An 18016-nucleotide genomic window follows, 5' to 3' on the forward strand; every position below is an offset into this window, starting at 1 on the left:
AATTAATCTGGGAAAGTAGTGAAATATGAAATATGACTTGCCCTACCTCCCCTTTGTCTGTTGACAGTTTACCCAACACTACAGTTTAGATGTGACCAGATAAGAAAGACAGGAAACGTAAGATGAGTTCCTCAGAAGAGAGAGTGTTACAATTTTCAAAGTTCATTCACATACAGTGTCGCATTTTAGCCTCACATCGTTCTGTACATGAGCAGGGAAGATTTCGCTGCCTCAAATGAGGCAACTCTCTTGAAAAGAATTGATCATTTTCCACCTGTGTTCCTCTCCACTTGCTTCTGTGTGTAATTATTTGTGCACATGGCCATCTCTCTCACTAGATTTGAAAGTATATATGGGATGGGACCATGTTCATAACCATCTTGCTTTCCTGGCATCTAGCATGATACCTAGTATGTGAGTTGTTCATTTGCCCAGAAGAAGAAAGGTGAATGTAACACAAAAGATCTATAAATAAGTTAGAATGCTTTTAAGGGAGAAAAACATTACTCCTGGGTTTTGTTGCTTAGGGTGTTTGCTCTACCCAAGTCCAGGAAGATGCTGTTTAGCATGATCTGGGTCACATAGTAGATATTCAGCGAGGGAGCTGGATCTAGGACTCAGGTCTCCTTTCATAGGACTTTTCCCACTAAAACTTCCTATTTTTTATGCCACTGATTCTTTAAGACAGTTGCATTTCTTTCTGTAGCTAGTCCAACAAAAGGGAGAGTGAATTGTACCTGTATATGAAATAGAAATAGATTACAAATGCTTAAGTAGGAAGAATTGAAAAGCTGTGCTGCTGTTTATACTTTTGGATGGCATCATTGACTTGATGGACATGAGTTTGAGCAAGTTCTGGGAGTTGGTGATGGACAGGGAAGCCTGGTGTGCTGCAGTCCACAGGGTCACAGAGTCGGACATGGCTGATCAACTGAACTGACCTGATGTGTTCTAAAACCCTTTTGATGTGACAGGAGATCCTGAGGAGAGCAGACAGGTGACTGCAGTATTACACTGTAAGCTGGGCTGTGATCACAGACAGACAGATGGTTTAGCTGGTCTCTGGTGGACACACACATGTGATACTGTGTGTGGTCAGTGCACCAAAGGTCTCAGCCTGGAGATTCAAGAGAAAGGGGAGCCAGAGCTTAGGTGAACAGAATAGAGGGGACTAGGAGGGAGCAATCCCCACAATCAGCAGGACTTTGTGTTTCTCGTGAGTTCATGCTCCTAACTAACAAAATCTAGCATGAAGTTGACCCTATTAAAAACATCAGAACTTCTCTACAGATCTTCTATGTTGCATCCAGCTTTCCTCTTCTGAGCAATTGTTTTGGAATATGTTTAATATGTTTCATGTTTTCACTTATGTTTATCTTTGTTGTTTTTCAGTCGCTAAGTCATGTCTGACTCTCTGCAACCCCATGAACTACAGCATGCCAGGCTTCCCTGTCCTTCACTATCTCCTGGAGTATGCTCAAATGTTTGTCTTTAACATTACTTGTTTTTTGGACAGGAAAGTATGACTTATTGTTGGGTGTGAGTAAGGAGGGAATAGCACCAAGTTTCTTATGACTGTGGGGCCCACCATTTCTCCAGGGGCCACTATTAGGAATGTATTTGATTCCTCAGTCATCTGGGATGAGCCCTTTTTCTGCCACCATGTCCTCAAATTCTTTTGCATTAAACTTAGTAAATCCTCACTTGTTGGAGATGTGGATCCTCTGGCAGCCAGGAAACTTGAACTTGGCCTTGGGCAGGGCCTCAGTCACATGTTCCTTGTTCTTCAGCTTGGTGTGTATGGACAGAATGACTTGGCCAAAATAGACCTTGGCCACTGTGCCTAGGGCTTTCCGAAGGTACCCCACATATATGTCTGGAGCCTAGATTTGGGATAGCACACGGTCAGACGTGAACGTCCACTGGAGAGGCTTGTCTCTCAGGTCGCTTAGGGAAAGCTGTAACGGCAACATGCGCCACCAGGGAGGCTGCTGCTTGAGGCCATTGCACCTTGGGCTCCCGTGGGGAAAACAGCATGGCTGGCTTAGTTGGCTATAGGGTAACATTACTGTTGTATTTATGGTTTACTTCCCTTTGTACTTCTGATCTATACTTGAGTTTTCAAACAGGATGATCATTTCCCACTTTTGAATACCCTTTTGAATTGAAATTTCAAATCTTGTTAAATTGGGGACCTGTTTACTGTATTCTCTCAAGGCCTTTCCTCCTCTCCAGATCACAGAGTGATTCCTGGAAGGGGGTGAGGGATTCCTAGGTCATGCTCATGTGCAAAAGAGAGCCTATTGGGATGTTGGGAACTGAGTTGTGGGGATGGCCTGGCTCTGGCTGGAGTCCACCTCCCTCATTTCTTCCCATTTACAGATGCTCAATGATTCATATATAAGAGAAAGGGAAATGGCCTTACTTGAAATAGAGGTAATGTGCCAAGATAAATCACAGGAGTCATGAGAACATGTAATATGGCAAATAACATGCTGGGCTTAATACCTTTAAGTGTAGTACACACATCATTCTCAGTGTTATGATGTAGGAGAAATAGAAATGAGGTGGCACAATAGTTCCTGCCTTGTGGTCCTGGGGTCTGTGGAGGCCACATCAGGTTCCAGTACAGACAAAGGCCCTGGAGGTTTTAGCTTTCCATAGGCAAGGGGAGTAGATGATGCATTTGAAAACATATAGGAATGTGACATAAGGACCTCAAAAGAAATCGTGTGGTAGAATTAGAGGGTCAGTAACAAAGTAAGTTTGCAAAGTAGTAGGTAACCCCAGAATAAATAATGTTGATATGTTATTTTTATCATTGCACTAGAAAAAATTTAAAGTATGTGTATATTAAGCAGTCAATAATATGGGAAATTAAAAAAAACCCTAATTAATGAAATTCAGTGAGATCTCAGTACTACTTCTGTGGTTTTAAATCTGTTAAAAGGCTTTCAAATCTTCATCTATTAGCTGTTTGCAAATAGTTTGCTTGCTTTTTGCTAACTGCACTATTGCACAGACAGCTGAACAGTTGAAATTGGCAGACAGAGTGTGTACAGTGAATAAACTAGTCAATAAGTTTCATGACAAACTCTTTATTCCAAATAAGCTTCTTTCTCCCAAATAAAGTCCTTCTAGAAGATTGGGCTTTTTGACTAATATCTTATAAAGACTTTTTAGGATTTTTATGAACCAGTTTATATTTGTAGTGATTTAGTTGGCAGAACATTTGGGAGTTGTCAGGACCCAGGCCCTGCTTGGTTGTGCTGGACTGTGCCTACAGGGAAGCATGACCAGTACTGCCTCAGGCAGCCCAGGACCCTACTCTGACTCCAAGAGATCAAAGAGTCCTTGGAATCCAAGAAATATGATCATCCAGCTGCCCCCCTTTTCTGGACCATCTTCCCTGCATACCCAGAATTCTAGAATTCCCTGCCTGGAGGGCATGCACAGCCTCTTCTGTGGCTCTATTCCCTGCAGAGTGTGGAAGTACAGGCTGGGATATCACCCTGGGCTGGGATGTCTGCAGCTGGTGGCATATGAGGATTTTTACAGAGACTAAAGGAGTAGAGCTTGGAAAAGTAGGGAGCTTTCAACAGAAATTAGGCACAAGCTTGTCCCTGACTTGTAGCCACTAAAAGATAGTGGCAACGTCACTGTTGTTACAATCTTCTGCAAATTTCTGAAATGCCCTCTAGGGAGTAACAGTACTACTGTTCTAAGTAAGAAAGCTGATTTCTTATCTACTAGATAAACTTTCTCTGAAGATGACATCAAACAAATCCCAGAGATTTTTGTGCTATGATATCCATAGAATAAAAGCGTCTAATTTTCAAAGTGTTTACTTTGAAGTAAAACTCACTGAGATGTGTAAGTTCTGGTACCTTTGATAAAAACCAACAGGCTTTAAAAACCAAATAGTTTTTTCATTATCCTCAATGGTGAAAAATTGAAAGCATTTCCCCTAAAGTCAGGAACAAGACAAGGATGCCCACTGTCACCACTACTATTCAACATAGTTTTGGAAGTTTTGGCCACAGCAATCAGAGCAGAAAAAGAAATAAAAGGAATCCAGATTGGAAAAGAAGAAGTAAAACTCTCACTGTTTGCAGATGACATGATCCTCTACATAGAAAACCCTAAAGACTCCACCAGAAAATTACTAGAGCTAATTAATGAATACTATAAAGTTGCAGGATATAAAGTTAACACACAGAAATCCCTTGCATTCCTATACACTAACAATGAGAAAACAGAAAAAGAAATTAAGGAAACAATTCCATTCACCATAGCAACGAAAAGAATAAAATACTTAGGAATAAATCTACCTAAAGAAATAAAAGACCTATATATAGAAAACTATAAAACACCAATGTAGGAAATCAAAGATGACACAAATAGATGGAGAAATACACCATGTTCATGGATTGCAAGAATCAATATAGTGAAAATGAGTATACTACCCAAAGCAATCTATAGATTCAGTGCAATCCCTATCAAGCTACTGATGGTATTTTTAAGAGAATTAGAACAAATAATTTCACAATTTGTATGGAATTACAAAAAACCTCTAATAGCCAAAGCAATCTTGAGAAAGAATAATGGAACTGGAGGAATCAACCTGCCTGACTTCAGGCTATACTACACAGCAACAGTCATCAAGACAGTATGGTACTGGCACAAAGACAGAAACATAGATCAATGGAACAAAATGGAAAGCCCAGAGATAAATCCATGCACCTATGGACATCTTATCTTTGACAAAGGAGGCAAGAATATACAATGGAGAAAAGACAATCTCTTTAACAAGTGGTGCTGGGAAAACTGGTCAACCACTTGTAAAAGAATGAAACTAGAACACTTTCTGACACCATACACAAAAATAAACTCAAAATGAATTAAAGATCTAAGTGTAAGACCAGAAACCATAAAACTCCTAGAGGAAAACAAAGGCAAAACACTATCTGACATAAATCACAGCAGGATCCTCTATGACCCACCTCCCAGAGTATTGGAAATAAAAGCAAAAATAAACAAATGGGACCTAATTAAACTTAAAAGCTTTTGTGCAACGAAGGAAACTATAAGCAAGTTGAAAAGACAGCCTTCAGAATGGAAGAAAATATTAGCAAACTAAACAACTGACAAAGAATTAATCTCAAAAATATACAAGCAGCTCCTGAAGCTCAATTCCAGAAAAATAAGTGACCTGATCAAAAAATGAGCCAAAGAACTAAACAGATATTTCTCCAAAGACGACATACAAATGGCTAACAAACACATGAAAAGATGCTCAACATCACTTATTATCAGAGAAATGCAAATCAAAACCACAATGAGGTACCATCTCACATTGGTCAGAATGGCTGCTATCAAAAAGTCTACAAACAATAAATGCTGGAGAGGGTGCAGAGAAAAAGGAACCCTCTTACAGTGTTGGTGGAAATGCAAACTAGTACAGCCACTATGGAGAACAGTGTGGAGATTCCTTAAACAACTGGAAATAGAACTGCCATACGACCCAGTAATCCCACTGCTGGGCATACACACTGAGGAAACCAGAATTGAAAGAGACACATGTACCCCAATGTTCATTGCAGCACTGTTTACGATAGCTGGGACATGGAAGCAACCTAGATGTCCATTGGCAGATGAATGGATAAGAAAGCTGTGGTACATATACACAATGGAATATTACTCAAGTATTAAAAAGAATTCATTTGAATCATTCTAATGAGGTGGATGAAACTGGAGCCTATTATACAGAGCAAAATATGTCAGAAAGAAAAACACCAATACAGTATATTAATGCATAAATATGGAATTTAGAAAGATGGTAATGATGACCCTAGATGCGAGACAGCAAAAGAGACACAGATGTAAAGAACAGACTGTTGGACTCTGTGGGAGAAGGCGAGGGTGGGATGATTTGAGACAATAGCATTGAAACATGTATATTATCATATGTGAAATAGATCACCAGTCCAGGTTTGATGCATGAGACAGGGTGCTCGGGGCTGGTGCACTGGGATGACTCTGAGAGATGGGATGGGGAGGGAGGTGGGAGGGAGGGTCAGGATGGGGAACACATGTAAAACCATGGCTGATTCATGTGAATGTATGGCAAAACCACCACAATATTGTAAAGTAATTAGCCTCCAATTAAAATTAAAAATTAATAAAATAAAATAAAATAAAAACTGAATAGTTTTTTAACCAAAAGAAAATATGTCAGTGCAGATTGGGATTATTTATGACATTTTTATCATGTCAAGTAATGTGGTATGATATAGTCAGGCAAGAGTCAGGAAAACTGTATTTTAGTTTCAGCATTTCTATGGAATAGCTGAATTATTTGGGCCTTGATCTCCTCAGGTTTCAGTTTTGATGTCTATTAAACAAGAGAGATTGAAAAAGATGCCCTCTAAGCTTTCTTCTATATTTACAAGTCCAAGATTTTTGCACAAGCCATGTTCTCTCAGATATGTGACCAAAAAAATCATCAAATCAAAGAGCATCAATTGTAAGTTGTATCATTAATTCGTGTACCACTAAGAAGGAGACACATTGCCTATCATAATTTTAAGACTATTGACTATAAGAAGCATTCTAATTTAGAGGTGTAAAGATATTAAAAAGTATATCTTAAACATCTAATATATAGTAAATCATATTTATCTAAGCATTCTTCATAGAGTCCTGCATAGTACCTACCACATCGAGTCATTCATTTATTCATTCAATAGGTAAATACAAATTTATTGTCTACTGTATTTCTGGCAATAGAGTGTGCATGTATCAATATATATTGAAAAATAGAATTTTATAAGTATATATACTTGCCTTTCATAACATCAGCATGCACATGAAACTGAAGATACTGACAAGAAATCAGCTCGAAGACAATAGCAAAGTTGTCCTCTTTGGAGAACAGCAAAATCACCAAAAGCTTAATCTCTATTTGCTCCACAGAAATTTGTACTGATAAGTGGAAGGCAGGTAAATAAGAATTCCTAGATCAGTTTCTTGGTAATCAAGGTGCCTTGGTTACTTTCTTCACATTTCTATGAAAATCTTGTTGAAAGAAGAACTTAATTTCATGACTAATGAACATGCTCCTCAACTGTCATTTCTTTTCCACTAGGAATGCGTGTTCTATGAAATACTTTTATACTATATCATATAAAATAATTTTACATGACTTACTGTCATACTATATTGTTAAACTAAGTTTTGTGCACTTAAATCTTTATACTATTGATTTGTATCTAATAGTTGCCCCAGGCATAAATAAATCCTTAAAGCAACATTTTGTAAGGAATGATACTTCCCTAGGGGGCTTACTCTCAGAGTCAGAATCTTAAGTGCACCAGTTCAGTTCAGTCGCTCAGTCGTGTCTGACTCTGGGCAACCCCATGGACTGCAGCATGCCAAGCTTCCCTGACCATCACCAACTCCTGGAGCTCGCTCAAACTCGTGTCGTGATGCCATCCAACCATCTCATCCTCTGTCATCCCCTTCTCCTCCTGCCTTCAGTCTTCCCCAACATCAGGGTCTTTTCCAATGAGACAGTTCTTCTCATCGGGTGGCCAGAGTATTGGAGTTTCAGCTTCAACATCAGTCCTTCCAATGAATATTCAGGACTGATTTCCTTTAGGATGAACTGGCTGGATCTCCTTGCAGTCCAAGGGACTCTCAAGAGTCTTCTCCAACACCACAGTTCAAAAGCATCAATTCTTTGGTGCTCAGCTTTCTTTATAGTCCAACTCACATATATACATGACTACTGGAAAAACCATAGCCTTGACTAGAACGGACCTTTGTTGGCAAAGTAATGTCTCTGCTTTTTAATATGCTGTCTAGGTTGGTCATAACTTTTCTTCCAAGGAGTAAGCGTCTTTTTATTTCATGGCTGCAATCACCATCTGCAGTGATTTTGGAGGCCCGAAAAATAAAGTCAGCCACTGTTTCCACTGTTTCCCCATCTATTTGCCATGAAGTGATGGGACTGGATGCCATGATCTTAGTTTTCTGAATGTTGAGCTTTAAGCCAATTTTTTTTCCCCCAAGGTTTCTAATTTTTTATTTTTTAAATTTATTTTAATTGGAGGCTAATTACTTTACAATATTGTAGTTTTTGCCATACATTCACATGAATCAGCCATGGGTGTACATCCCCATCCTGACCCTCCATCACACCTCCCTCCCCATCCCATGACCCTAACCAACTTTTTCGCTCTCCTCTTTTACTTTTATCAAGAGGCTCTTTAGTTCTTCTTCACTTTCTGCCATAAGGGTAATGTCATCTGCATATCTGAGGTTATCGATATTTCTCCCAGCAATCTTGATTCCAGCTTGTGCTTCATCCAGCCCAGCGTTTCTCATGATGTACTCTGCATATAAGTTAAATAAGCAAGGTGACAATATACAGTCTTGACGTACTCCTTTTCCTATTTGGAACCAGTCTGTTGTTCCATGTCCAGTTGTAACTGTTGCTTCTTGACCTGCATACAGATTTCTCAATAGGCAGGTCAGGTGCTCTAGGATTCCCATCTCTTTGAGAATTTTCCACAGTTTATTGTGATCCACACAGTCAAAGGCTTTGGCATAGTCAGTATAACAGATATAGATGTTTTTCTGGAACTCTCTTGCTTTTTTGATGACCCAATGGATGTTGGCAATTTGATCTCTGGTTCCTCTGCCTTTTCTAAAACCAGCTTGAACATCTGGAATTTCACAGTTCACATATTGCTGAAGCCTGGCTTGGAGAATTTTGAGTATTACTTTACTAGTATGTGAGATGAGTGCAATTGTGTAGTAGTTTGAGCATTCTTTGGCATTGCCTTTCTTTGGGACTGGAATGAAAACTGACCTTTTCCAGTCCTATGGCCACTGCTGAGTTTTCCAAATTTGCTGGCATATTGAGTGCAGCACTGTCACAGCATCATCTTTTAGGATTTGAAATAGCTCAACTGGAATTCCATCATCTCCACTAGCTTTGTTCTTAGTGATGCTTCGTAAGGCCCTCTTGACTTCACATTCCAGGATGTCTGGCTCTAGGTGAGTGATCACACCATCGTGATTGTCTGGGTCATGAAGATCTTGTTTGTACAGTTCTTCTGTGTATTCTTGCCACATCTTCTTAATACCTTCTGCTTCTGTTAGGTCCATACCATTTGTGTTAGGTCCTTTATTGAGCCCATCTTTACATGAAATGTCCCCTTGTTATCTCTAATTTTCTTGAAGAGATCTCTCGTGTTTCCCATTCTATTGTTTTCTTCTGTTTCTTTGCACTGATCACTGAGGAAGGCTTTCTTATCTTTCCTTGCTATTCTTTGGAACTCTGCATTCAAGTAGGTATATCTTTCCTTTTCTCCTTTGCTTTTGGCTTCTCTTCCTTTCACAGCTATTTGTAGGGTGCCCTCAGACAGCCATTTTGCTTTTTTGCATTTCTTTTTCTTGGGGATGATGTTGATCTGTGTTTCCTGTACAATGACATGAACCTCTGTCCATAGTTCATCAGGCACTCTGTCTATCAGATCTAGTCCCTTAAATCTATTTCTCACTTCCACTATATAATCATAAGGGATTTGATATAGGTCATACCAAGTGCACCAGACAAGTGACAAATAAGATTCATTCAGCCCCCATGTCTTCATCTAGAGAGGTACACTGGCGCCTTAGGGAGATGGAAAAAGAATTAGCTGAAAAATGGTTGGACCCATTCTGTGTAATAGAAACCATTTGCAGTGATTTTAAGCCTCACTATATACAGCAGACAATGATGCTTTGCCTTTCTTCAAGAAGGAACTGCAAAACTCCTTAGAGGAAGTGCACTTCCTGTTCTTGTTCTGTTTGAATTTCCCTTCTTAAGCTGCAGTGCATGGGTTTGCAAAGAGTGAGACAGGACTGAGCCACTGAACAGCAACAAAAATTGGCCTTTGCTTCCAGTGTCTGTTCAAAGTTTGTTTTAAGCACAGTATCCTTTTTCCTTTCTTTCTTTCTTTTTTAAAAATTATTATTTATTTTTTATTTATTAATTTTTTTTACTTTACAATATTGTATTTGTTTTACCATACATTGACATGAATCTGCCATGGGTGTACATGTATTCCCCTTCCAGAACCCCCCTCCCACCTCCCTTTCCATCCCATCCCTCCAGGTCATCCTGGTGCACCAGCCCCAGGCACCCTGTATCATGCTTCGAACCTGGACTGGCAATTTGTTTCACAGATGATAATTTACAAGCTTCAGTGCCATTCTCCCATATCATCCCACCCTCGCCCTCTCCCATAGAGTCCAAAAGACTGTTCTACACGTCTGTGTCTCTTTTGCTGTCTCGCATACAGAGTTATCATTACCATCTTTCTAAATTCCATATATATGCGTTAGTATACTGTATTGGTGTTTTTCTTTCTGGCTTACTTCATTCTATATAATAGGCTACAGTTTCATCCACCTCATTAGAACTGATTCGAATGTATTCTTTTTAATAGCTGAGTAATATTCCATTGTGCATATGTACCACAGCTTTCTTATCCAGTCGTCTGCTGATGGACATCCAGGTTGCTTCCATGTCCTGGCTATTATAAACAGTGCTGTGATGAACATTGGGGTACACGTGTCTCTTTCAATTCTGGTTTCCTCAGTGTGTATGCCCAGCAGTGAGATTGTTGGGTCATATGGCAGTTCTATTTCCAGCTTTTTAAGGAATCTCCACACTGTTCTCCATAGTGGCTGTATTAGTTTGCATTCCCACCAACAGTGTAAGCACAGTATCCTAATCAACCTCATTTCCGAAGAAGTCCGTTTTCCTTCCACTGCTGAAGGCTGCTTATCCTGAGAGTGGCTTCTCTCTGGGTTCACAAGGGCCCAGCTTCCTGTTTCTCTTGGATCAGAGCACACTATGTTTGCTGATCAGCTAAGTCTCTTTCCCAAATTGGGGTAAAGAGAGAAATTCCACATGCTTCTCTCCAGGGGTGAACTGAACAAAACATGCCTGTGAGGACAATTCCTGAAACATGATTCAAAGTTTGTTTCAGGCTATCAGCTCAGAGTTTCTATGCTTACCCAATTATGTCGTCCTTACCATTGTGTGATCTACATGAGGATAAAATTTGATCATTGGTTAAATATGTTGCTTAGGGCCATTTCTATCAAATCTGAGCATCAGATACACACACTTAAATCAATTTCCACTTACATCATTTTGACATATGATGCCCTTTCCAGACATCATTGTAAGAGTAAGAATGATCTATATTCGCTTTTCTCCTCTATAATTGTCATTGAATAGTAGCTTTCCTGAGGAATCCTAATCCATATGGCTATATTTTAGATAAAAATTTCTCCCCAGTGGTCCTTTGACTATGGAGAAATTAACACGACTATAAAGCAGAGTGCTTGAAAGAGTCTCCTTGAGGGAAAGCAAGAGGGAAAGAGATTTATACTTTTCATTTAGTGGCAAAACTTACTTTATGCAATTTTATATCATTAGACCCATTAAAGGACAAGAATGTGAAATATCTCCTCCCTGAAGACAGTTCTTTGTGTTTGCATAAAGCTTTCCACTCTGAGTAAACCAACCATAAGGAAGAGTCCAATATGTATGTATTCCAGTGCTCTGTTAATTTCAAGGGCTTCCCGTTTTCCCCATACTCCCTAGAGGGCTAAACTGTGCAGAGCCTACTCTTTAAGTACATAAATAATTGTCCTTTCTGGACAGTCTGTTTCTGAAAGTTCCCTTTAGAATTGATGACAGAAAAGCCCAACCTATTGGTGGATTCCATCTTGCAAGCTTCCCTCACAAACCACAGACCCTAGTCTTTGTATTTATTCAATTGGACCAAGTTGCCAGAGATTTGGTGGAGTAGAATGTATTTGAGAATGTGAGTGTCTGCCAGGCAAGGAGGTTCTTTAATTTGAAATGTTATCACAAACACTTAAAAAATGCATTTCAGCTCAACCTGAACACAGTAGACAGGGTTTTGTAGTTCTCAGCAATATGCCCAATACATAGAAGCAAAAAAAAAAAAAAAAAAGTACGTATATACATATACACACACACACAGGATTCAAAGATATTTTTAGAAAAATCCTCAAACTTGGAAAAAGATGAGCGTTTGATGCCCAGTGGATTCACACATAAACCTGGTGATTTTTTTGGTATCTGCATTCATCAGAAGCTATTAAACTAGATGCTGCAAACAAACACAGTCTCGTTCCCTCTGGTGGGATGTGACAGGCAGAGGGACTGTGAAGTTTTATAATAGAATTTTAGAGCATTGCCCTATTGTATACTTCAAATGACATTCTTTAAAAGGGAATTAAGAATGATGACATGCTTGGTCAGATATCTAGGCCAGTGGTCAGTGGCAAGTGATTACTGAGGGAAGATAGAGGCTTGTCTAGGTAGACTGATGCAGTCTTTGTGAAGTCACATAGGAAGATAAGACTAGGAGATAAGGGACTTCCCTGGTAGTCCAGCGGTTAAGAAACTGTGCTCCCCTGTTGGGGAAAAAGATCTCACATGCCATACAGTGCAGCCAAAAGAACAGAAAACAAATACAAACAAACAAAAGTAAAACAAACAAACACACAAAACCTAGGAAATGACTCTGGCTAAAGGACTGAAGTAAGATCTGGAATGTCCTCTGGGTGATATCAGAGGCTAGAGGACTCTCTGAGGCTGGGTTATACCACCCATAGAAAGAGCTGAGGGCATCTGGTACCTTTCAAGATAGAGTGGTTCCAACCACTGTCTCTGTAGCCCCACATGACTTCACCAACACTTCTAGATGTAAAGTTTTGGGCTGGAGAAAGACAAGTAGGGCTTACAAAAGCACCTGACAAGAGTTGTCTAGCAAAGAGCTAGACCTTCTCTGAGGAGAAACAAAAACCTGGAAGAAGGTCTGAATGTTGGAGGTCTTAACCCACTGCCATCAACCTCTGAGAGGGAACTTCGTTACAAGACCCTGCCATGAAATCTGTCCAGGAAAATTGGACTCATCACTTTTCTCACAGCATATCTATGATGTCTTAAGAAGTGCATCCCTGGTTTCACTGTGGGAGGCGACAGAACTGTTATCAAGATGGCTGATGGGTTGGCCAAAGTGTCCCTGAGGTGAAAGAATGATGAGGGACACGGTAAGGCAATGGGAAGAGGAGTAGAAAAATGGAAGAAAAAATTTATCCTCTGGAAGGAGGACTCTTCCTAGTTTTAGACAATTTAATCTAAAATGTTACTGCACCAGAAATGGGTGAAGAACTATATGGGTAATAACAATTATCATCCTGTGGTGGTAAGAAAAAAGATGGCATAGTCAATCCGGGTTTATTCCCAGCATGACCATCATCTGTTGGTGAGACTCTTAAGTCTCTTAACTCCTCTAGGGACCTCAGTTTCTCCACCTCTAAACGAGGGCATTAACTCTGAAGTCTAAAGTCTCTTCCAGCTTTAAAAGTCTATGTAACTGACAGAAGTGCAACAAAGTGTTAGTGATGGTTAATTTTATGTGTCATCTTGATGGGGCCAAAGAATGCCCACATATTTGGTTAATCATTGTTTCTGGGTTTGTCTGTGAGTGTGTTTCCAGGAGAGATTAGCATTTGAATCAGCAGACCCAGTAAAGCAGATTGCCCTCCCTGAAGTGAATGGGAGTTCTTTTCTCACTGAAAATAATTTTAGGGACTAAATACTTGATATTTTTTATCTTTGCCCTCTTCAAGTAATAATTGATTTTTAATGGATTGTTCCCAGGTTAGAATTAGAAACATTATGTAGCTGACAATGCACTACATGCAGGGCTTATAAGGTGGAGCTACTTTTTACAGCTAGTTCCTTGATGAGAATTCAGCAGGAGGAGCTCTTTAGCTGTGAGAACAGCTGTTAGCGGGTAGCTCATCAGCAGGCTCTGCGGCACTCAAGAAAATAAAATTCTCCCTGCAGTGACCTGCCTCTTAAGAAATGGATGGACCCTTCTCTGATAGCTTGATTGTTTCAGCATACAGTCATAGTATCAACATACAGTATCAGCATACAGTCAAGGGAATCAGGAACCCACCTATCTGTCAAATCCCTCTGTAGGTCGTGTACAGGTGGCTGGTGGTGGTTTAGTTACTAAGTCGTGTCTGACTCTTGCGACCCCATGGACTGTAGCCTGCCAGCCTGCTCTGTTTATAGGATTCTCCAGGCAAGAATACTAGAGTGTGTTGCCATTTCCTTCTCCAGGGGATCTTCCCGACCCAGGGAACAACCCCGCGTCTTCTGCATTGCTGGCAGATTCTTTACCAACTGAGCTACTAGGGAAGCCCGTACAGATGGCTAACTGTCCTTAAGTGTCAGGTGTGGGTAAGGTCCAAAGGACTGGAGTAGCTGATTATTTAGCAAATGTGGTTGCTTCCACTGGCTTTCTTGGTCACAAAGCCCAATGAGGGCAGATGGCATGGAGCCACAGATGCAGGCATGTAAAGAGTTAGTGGGAAGTCATGTGGCTTAGGGTGCTAGTGAGGGCGTATCCTTAGTGAGCTCTCATTTCTAGAAGATGTGCGGGCTGCTAGCTAACTCTGCCAGATGCTAGTGGATTCCTTCGGGGCAAAATGATGTTTCTCTGGCTGTCATGTGATTTATTTATTTTTTCACTTACCTATTTATTTGTTTGATGGAGGATGCCACAGGGCTTAGAGTGGTCTCAATCAAATGATCAGTTTGCTGCAACTAAAAAAGATTCCACACGCCGCAAGGGAGATCCTGTGTGCTGCAACTAAAACACAATGCAGCCAAATAAATGAAAAGTAAATAATCACTTTGCTCATGAGGTTTCTGATCTTTTGTGGTGGGTTTAGATTTATATCCTGCAGGGCTGTCATTAAAGGAAAACAGAGATGCTTTGAGCTTTTGAGGGCACTTGTCTCTTATTCTCATGCCCCTTTCTGTGTTAGGCTGTTCCTGTTCCTCTGGGCATGGCCTCTCTGTGGTCCCACTGCTTCCTTCCTCCCACCCTCCGCAACTGCTTGCAGTTCCTCCACGTGCACTTTGGAAGCAGTATGATGACTTCATCTCGATCATGTGTGATAATGACTTGTTTTATTTCTCCAGGGGCATCTGTATTCAAATAGGGCAAAATACTTATATATTTCTATATAAAAAGGAGTATTCAGGCAAAAGTCCAGGGGTACACTGAGGAGTTCTTATAGAGTGAGGCTCATACTGCATTCTTCAAATTACATGATGTGAGGGTTGTTTGTTTGTTTGTTTGTTTTTTTAGTTCTACCAGTTTATTGCTACCAACCCATCTCCCTCCACCCTCATGCACGTGTGCTCAGTCATGTAACCCCATGGACTGCAGCCCACCAGGCTCCTCTGTCCATGGATTTTTCCAGGCAAGAATACTGGAGTGGGTTGCCATTTCCTTCTCCAGATGTGAGGGTTTTAACCCCAGTCAAACATGGCTGAGCCTGCCTTACTCTACCCAGACATTTTATAGAATTGCCTGGGAAATAGCCAATGAAAATTCAAACTTATATTTCTCAAATTTTGGGGTGATAGATCTTTTTTAGAATTTGTTAAGTGCCATGGACCCTATCTCCAGTTAAATGTACATATTCATACATATCCACAGTTTTATGAGGGTCACCAGGTTTTCCAGAGCTCAACTTGGGATTCCAGGGTTAGAGAAAGATTGGTATTTGTAGTAAGCAGACCTGGATTTGAGGTTCCATTTTGGAATCTTGGGCAAAATTCTTCTGTTGCTGAGGTCTATTTCAAATCTTGGACTTTACCAGTGGTTCTCAACTAGGTACAGTACTGCAGGCATATTTTACCCCTCACACTATCCAGAACATATCTGAGCCTGGGGGACAGGAAAGTGATGTTTTGAAAGATATCCCCAAGTGAGCTGATATGCTCCAAAAGTTTGAGAACCACGGGGCAAGAAGACCTCTAAGATGACTTCTGGCTCCGGTGTTCTACAGCTCTGCGGTTTTGCTCCAGAAATTGCACTCCATAAGGTGGAGAGGCTGCTCTGCCAAGAACTAGGGGACCAGAAAAGGGATGGCAGGGCAGAGAAGGCCAGAAGCAGGGCTTTCCCTTTCTTACAACGTTGTCCCATTGTTCAGTGAAGGTAAATGGTGGGAAAGGAGCAGAACCCTTCTAAATTCTCTTTTCCTTGAGAGCCCATTGAACTGAGGATTTATCTGTTTAATCTTGAGAGGATGGAGAATCTAACATATCTTTATTTTTTGAAAGCCAGTGTACTTGGCATATTATAGATACAGAATAAATGTTTTTGGATGAAAGACATTTATTTCTCATTAATTACTTTTTAAAGTAGATAATGTGATGAATTCCTGCTGTCCCATTCTGGTTGAGAATCATCAATATTGCCTAAGGTTTTATTTTACTGAAATCATTGAAATAGATATTAATTTAGTGATTAGTTGAAATTCAGGGAATATTTACTAAGCTCTTTACATGCTTGACACAGAGTTTTCAATGTAATAGAGATATGAGAAGAAAGTTTATAGTCCTGTGCTAATACCAAAACCCATCTGTAGGTACTAACTGTTGAAAAAATATATTGTCCATTTATGCTTTTCCTCCATACTCCAGAAAGGGGTATATGAACCCTACAAAAGGACTTCCTGGAGGCCCGGTGGTTAAGACTCCACACTTCCATTACAGGAAGCACAGATTCAATCCCTGGTCAGGGAACTAAGATCCCGCATGCCATGTGGCATGGCCAATAAATAAATGTATAAGCCACATTCTGAAAAAAGTCATGGTTTAGAGAAGAAATACTTTAAAAGATACGTATATATATTTTTAAATCCTTTGTCATTCGCTGGTTTGGACTGTTCTGGAGTTTTTACAGCTGAATGTTCCTGTGGCTTCTTGCTGAGGGGCCCAGTCATATATGTGTGTTTTAGGCCAATGGAACAGCCCATTTTGTCATATAATTGAGCCAGTTTCACCAAAAGCCTTATCTCTCTGTCTACCATTACATGAAATAACTCTATCAAATAGAGTTAAAAGATTGTGAAAAGAAGGTGGTAACCACAGACATCAAAGCTATCAGTGGAAAAGATTAAAAGTGATGAGATTACATGTTGCTTTGTCAGTGCTCTAGCTCAAAACCAGTTTCATTTGGGAGAAGATTAAATTGTTTCAAATACTAGAATCCTCCCTTAGAAACTATAATTGCATATAATAGAAGACTACTTTCCCTTCATGATAATGATTGTATTTTTGATGTAAATCCTCCCAGTAAGAGTAATAAAAATACTACTTATTGGATATTCTCTATATGATAGGCTCTGCATTAGACACTTTAAGGTTGACTTAATCATATTACTTGACTGAACATAGAATGTTTCAGGCAGCCAAGTAAGTCATCAGCCTTATAAGCATGGAACTGTTACCATCAGGGCTTCCTTGGTGGCTCAGATGGTGAAGAATCCACCTGCAACTCAGGAGACCCGGGTCTGATCCCTGGGTCAGAAAGATCTCCTGGAGGAGGAAATGGGAACTCACCCCAGTAATCATGCCTGGAGAATCCCATGGACGCAGGAGCCTAGAGGGCTACAGTCCATGGGGTTGCAAAGAGTCAGACTTAGCACACACATTATTATCATCATCCTCCTTTTATAGTTGAGGAAGTTTAGGCTTAGAGTGATTAATTAATCTGTCAGAGGTCACTTAGCTAATAAATGGTGGAAAGCTGGGGTTCCAAAAAGGTTTTCTAATCTTTTATTTCTGATTCAGTCAATCCTCACAGCAAGCCCTATAAAGCAGTAATGGACATTTCCATCCTACAGGGGAGGAAACAGAGTTGGAGAATGAGCTACTCTGATAATGGTCACATAGCTAGTAAATAGTAAATGTCCAGATGTGTAACCAGGTTACTCTGACTCATAAACCAATGCTTGTTTCACTCTGCTACACTGACCAGCCATGCACTTACAGCATGTTACAGTGTAAAAAGGGAAGCACTTACCTATCTACCCTTTTAAAATA

The 18016-nt window shown here is 40.1% G+C and overlaps 1 protein-coding gene and 1 pseudogene across 23 annotated transcripts in view; one reads left to right on the forward strand and one right to left on the reverse strand.

Moving 5' to 3' along the window:
• The window catches only part of KCNAB1 (potassium voltage-gated channel subfamily A regulatory beta subunit 1), a 532662-nt gene that overhangs the window by 124357 nt on the left and 390289 nt on the right, over positions 1-18016 (forward strand). Inside the window, exon 3 of one of the 23 annotated variants that reach the window (XM_081570614.1) lies at positions 6379-6526. The exons of the other annotated variants lie outside the window; for them this stretch is intronic. The gene's annotated coding sequence lies outside the window, so the exon portion shown is untranslated. The remainder of the gene's footprint in view (positions 1-6378; positions 6527-18016) is intronic. 23 annotated transcript variants of the gene reach the window in all.
• On the reverse strand, positions 1931-2058 carry LOC145540033 (small nucleolar RNA SNORA70; annotated as a pseudogene).

Source organism: Giraffa tippelskirchi, chromosome 2 (assembly GCF_054371585.1).
Source record: "Giraffa tippelskirchi isolate mGirTip1 chromosome 2, T2T-mGirTip1v1.2.pri, whole genome shotgun sequence".
NCBI classification, from domain to species: domain Eukaryota; kingdom Metazoa; phylum Chordata; class Mammalia; order Artiodactyla; family Giraffidae; genus Giraffa; species Giraffa tippelskirchi.